Source organism: Trachypithecus francoisi, unplaced genomic scaffold (assembly GCF_009764315.1).
Source record: "Trachypithecus francoisi isolate TF-2019V2 unplaced genomic scaffold, Tfra_2.0 Lachesis_group0, whole genome shotgun sequence".
Lineage (NCBI taxonomy): Eukaryota > Metazoa > Chordata > Mammalia > Primates > Cercopithecidae > Trachypithecus > Trachypithecus francoisi.
The window spans coordinates 93,937,619-93,943,618 of NW_022681453.1; positions in this window are offsets into that span (position 1 = coordinate 93,937,619).

The window sequence follows — 6,000 nt, forward strand, 5'->3', positions numbered from 1 at the left end:
TAAGAATCAATATTGTGAAAATGGCCATGCTGCCCAAAGTAATTTATACATTTAATGCTATTTCCATCAAACTACCATTTACATTCTTAACAAAGTTAGGAAAAAAACTATTTTAAAATGTATATGAAACAAAAAAAAGAGCCCTTATAGACAAGATGATCCTAAGCAAAAAGAACAAACCTGGAAGCATCACACTACATGACTTTGAACTATACTAAAAAGCAATAGTAACCAAAACAGCATGGTACTGGTCCAAAAACAATTACCGAGGCCAATGGATCAGACAAGAGAACCCAGAAATAAGATAGTAATCTACAAACATCTGATCTTTGACAAACCAAACAAAAACAAGCAATGGGGAAAGAATTCCATAAATGGCACTGAGAAAACTGGCTAGCCATATGCAGAAAACTGAAACTGGACCTCTTCTTTACACCTTATACACAATTTAACTCAAGATAGATTAAAAACTTAAATGTAAAACCCCAAACTATAAAAACCCTAGAAGAAAATCTAGGTAATACCACTTAGCAAAAAGACATGGGCAAAGATTTCTTGACAAAAATGTCAAAAGCAATTGCAAAAACAAAAGCAAAAATTGACAAATGGGACCTAATTAAACTAAAAAGGTTCTTCACAGCAAAAGAAACTGTCATCAGAGTGAACAGACAACCTACAGAACGGAATACAATTTTTGCACCCTACCCATCTGACAGAAGTTTAATATCCAGAGACTACAAGGAACTTAAACACATTTACAAGAAAAAAGCAAACAACCCCGTTAAAAAGTGGACAAAGGACATGAACAGACATTTCTCAAAAGGAGACATTTATGGGGTCAAAAAACATATAAAAAAGCTCAACATCACTAATCATTAGAGTAATGCAAATCAAAACCACAAAGAGATACCATCTCACCCCAGTCAGAATGGTGATTATTAAAAAGACAACAGATACCAGCAAGGCTGCGAAGAGATAGAAATGCTTTTATACTGTTGATGGTAATGTAAATTAGTTCAACCATTGTGGACATCAGTGTGGTGACACCTCAAACACCTAAAACCAGAAATGCTATTTGACCCAGCAATGCCATTACTGGGTATATACCCAAAGGAATATAAAGGATTCCATTATAAAGATAAATGGACTTGTATGTTCATTGCAGCACTATTTAAAATAGCAAAGTCATGGAATCAACCCAAATAACCATCAATGACAGAATGAATAAAGAAAATGTGGTACATATTTAGCATGGAATTATATGTAGCCATAAAAAAGAATATAATCGTGTCTTTTGCGGGGACATGGATGGAGCTGGAAGCCATTATTATCAGCAAACTAACACAGGAACATAAACCAAACACCACATGTTATCAATCATAAGTGGGAGCTGAACAATGAGAACACATGGACACAGGAAGGGCCAGGGAAACTACACACACTGGGGCCTATCAGGGACGGCAAGGGGCGGGAGAGTATCAGGAAAAAATAGCTAATGCGTGCTGGGCATAATACCTAGGTGAAGGGTTGATAGGCGCAGCAGAGCACCATGGTACACATTTACCTATGTAACAAAACTGCCTATCCTTCACATGTACCACAGAACTTAAAATTAAATAAATAAACATACATACATACATACATACATACATAAAAGACAAAATTATTCCAGGGCTATATCTAACATGTACAGTATATATGGGATTTTAGAAAGCAAAATTGCATTAATTTATTAATATCTGAACCATGACCTAAGTATTTGCTTTTAATTAATGATAATTTAGAATTCAAATCTGAATATGAGATGTCAAAGGTTTAGGAAGTAAAGAGCATAATGAAGTATGGTAGAATTTAATAAGATTAGTCAGAGCGATGCTTGCAAGACCTCATTTCACAATTGTTTGAGAATAGCAGCATATGTTTAAATGCTAGGTTACTGATGTAATTATAATTACTATCTTATTACACTTACTTAAAATGGGCATGACAGGTTCATTTATTTTCAATTAGTTATAAAAAATTGTACAAGATATTGGTATCCTTATGAAAGACACCAGATACATATAGTCTAAAGAAATGACCTTTCTATAAACATAGGAAACAGAATTCCTCTGGGAATGTATGCTCATCCATTTAGGCAAGGAGAAGCATGGTTTAAACTGCCAGTGATTTGTTCCATAGATTAAAGTAACAAATTACAAATTATTTATAATTACCAATTACTAATAAATTACTAGTAATTAGAAATTAAATGTGTAAACATAATTATTGGGCAAGAAAATTAACAGCTTAAACATCTGCCACCAAAAATGTATCATAACTATCTTTAGAAACAAATTTATGCACCAGGAAAAAGTGACTAAGGAAATTACAGTGGTTAATTATCATTTCTATTTGGTAACACTTTGCCAAATTTTTACTTTTATAACACATTCTTGAAAGTAAATAAATATTTAAACTCTTTTCTATCAATGATTTATTTTATTTCATCATGATTACATCCCTCTTATATTAATATTAATTTTCCTAGCTGTCTTTGGAAGTAAAAGTCCACTTCACAGTGTGCATGGCTTGAAGCAAAGAGAATGAAGTGAACCTGCAGCCAAACCAGGTGCAAAAATGCTCAACTACAGTTCTGCTGAAATTTTAGATGACATGGCTGAACCTTCCTGAGTATTTAAAGTAAAAGCTGTGTAGCTGTCTTAGTACAAAATATAAATAAGCTGCTATCTGGATAAATTGACCAATTCAGTTTTACATTAAATCAGTTTCCATTTCCATAATTATTAGTGAACCAAAGCTGATTGTGAAAACTGTATTTTAATTAACTGCAGATGGTTATTTTATTCATTATCACAAAAAATTCATATACATTTTAGATTAAAAGAGGGCAGCATGTGACTAAAATCACTTGGAAGTTTTCTAAACCTTTCTATACCTTACAAGAGCACAATATTGCCTTAAGAGTCAGACTATTAGTACAGGAATGATACATAATTTCTTTCTTCCAATTACAATATCTTTAGTTGATCACGGCACTACAAACTGGCTTCTCATTTAAATAAACGGCTTTACTTTAGCATGTAAGGTGCTTTTTAAATATTCAGTATAATTTCAAAAATTGAAAAATTATAACCAGAGGGTAAGTTTCTAAAGTGCTTAGAAACAAACAACTTTGTAGAACTACGTTAGTAATGTTATGTCTTCTCACCTGTCCGTAGCCCCTATTTAATTTGCTTTTCTGTAAAATAAAAGGAAATTTATTTATGTATATTAACAAAGGAAAATCTCCAAAAGGAAACATAAATAATCGATGAGCTATTTCCCTGTGAAATGGTGGATGAAAAAACTGCCATATGGTTTACTGATGGGATCTGAGTTAGAAGGCTTCAAATTTTTTTGAAAGAAAATACATTTCCTAGAAAAAGTGCATACAATAATAATTGTTTAGTTTGACTTGCAAATAAAGAGTTTCAATCTTTTATTGCTTATAATGTAGAAACATTTGACATGTTAAATCAAACATAAGCAGACAATATTTTCTTTGTCCTCTTAGGTATTTTTAACACAAACATCAAGAAATGAATATTAAACTACTTTTTTCATTTTTTTGATGCATTACAAGCTGTTGGCATTATTGTCAAATTTTATTTTATTTTTTCACGCAAAAATTTGCTTTGCAGAAATCTGTTCTGTGCATGCATGTATAAATAAGGAATTTTTTTCAAGAGAGAAAAGCAAGAGAAATAATGTGTGGTCTTGTTTTTCCAATTGCCTGATATTCTAAATTGTTTTACCAAGTTATATTAGAAAAATCATTTAAAATTAGGTCAACCAATCATTTAAATCTACCTTTTAATAGTTGAACAGGGTCAACAATGTTACTATCCCTCTTAATAAATATAATGAATACTAAACCTAAGAAAAAACCTTAGCTAGAGATACGTGTGTGTGTGTGTGTGTGTGTGTGTGTGCGAGACAGAGACAGAAAGTATGTGTGAGAGAGAGAGAAACACATTAGAAATCAATAAAACAAACATTTGTCAAACTGTCTCCAGGTAGAAGGTAAACCTGCCTCATGATTTAAAAGTGTAAACCTCATTTTAGAGGAAGGTCCAAGTATAAAGTGTTCTGCCAACTTGGAAGATATGATTGAAGTTTACAATATAAATACATAGAATCAAGATGCCAAGAAATTTGGTAATTTAAAAGGTCATAATATTCTGAGTGAATCTCTAATTTTTAAGGCACAAGCCAGAAAAAAAAGCCCAAGTATGTGTAGAACTGCAGTCCTGAGTCTCAGAAAAAATATAATTTTCAACAAGGGATGAATGTTGATTGAAATATTGTGGGGATACGTGCTTTAAAATTTAAGATCTCTGAACACAGATTGAGGCAGATATGATATAATGCCACCTGTCCTCCTCTGGATTTTTATAAACCAGGATACAGGGGACCCAGTTAGCTTAAAAGCTGCTCTCAGAAGAACCCTTTATATTATATCCTCCAGATATATCCTCAAAAAATATACTAACCCTGTGTGAACCCAGAAAATCTGAGGCACATCTCAGTTAATTTAGAAAGTTTATTTTGCCAAGGCCGTGACACAGTCTGAGGAAGTCCTGATGACATGTGCCGAAGGTGGTCAGGGCACAGCTTGGTTTTATACATTTTAGGAAGACATGAGACAACAATCAATATATGTGAGAAGTACATTAGTTCCATTTAGAAAGGCAGAGAAAAGTAAAAGCAAACCACTTACCACCCCCCAACCAGGGGCTTCCAGGTCACAGGGAGGTGAGAGACAGACGGTTGCATTCTTTTGAACTTCTGGTAAGTCTTTCCAAAGGAGGAAGTCAGAATATGCCTCTGTCTCTGTGAGCAGAGGGATGACTTTGAATAGAATGGGAAGCAGATTTGCCCTGAGGGGTTTTCAGCTTCAAGGGGCCCAAGATATTTTCTTTTTACATTTCCCCCCTTTTCTTTTTAAAAATCTTTTGGAGAAACCACTTTACAAGAAAATGAGTCTCTGGTCTCAGGTTTCATATGATCTCTCATGGTTAGGATGGTTTATTTCTAGATAGGTATGTCCTGAAAGCTCATTTTTTAACAGGTTGTGAAGTCTCATGTCCTGTGAAGGGAAAATAAGGGGGAGGAAGGGAGGAAAAACAACAACAAACGAAAGAGCAATCCTGAAAAAAACTGATATAGGCCACATTACTCTACAGTCCATGTATTACTCTGAAATCCACACCAGCAGGTATGAAAGTGGCTTATGTATGTAAATAGGTTACTGTTACATTCTTCTGAAGTTTAAGTTGTCTAGTTTCAGTTTGCAGGGCTTTAAGAAAATACAGCTTAGTTTTCAATGACTCCCAATTAGGAAAAAAATGGAAAAAAAGAAGAAAAAGAAAAAATAATTAAAAACATTATTTTGAAGACCTGTAGCCAAGAAAAAAAGTAGAATTTAGCCCTAACTGTGGAGGATAATAAAAATGGAAAAAAAAATTGGCAATACTAGAATCTAACAATGGGTGTACTATCATTTTGAAACATATTTTTCTCTCTCCAGTTTCCCTTTTCACTAAAGACAAATCATGAGGCCAGGTTTTCCAAAGGCTTTATTGGCTTCGTAAGTTAATTTTGATTCCTTAAGGGAAGGCACACCATTCCAGTCAAAGCCTTGGTAAAATAATCAATTTCTCCAATTGTGTCCTGTTACAAATGCAAACAGCTTCTTGTTTCATTATGCAAAAAACTGTATTGCCATAAGTTAAGAATACCCACAAATAGCTTCTAAATTCTGGAGAAATCAGGTTGACAGAAACAAATATGCTCTAAATTTTGTTCATAGGAGTACACCAAATTTCAAAAAGTTGTCAATAGCACAAAAGTTTTATAACTGAAAAACAAAACAAAGGATCAGCAAACATTTTAAGTAGAAAGTTAAGAAGATTGGTTCAGTCCATGGAGGTAATTTCTGTTCTGCTTGATACTCAT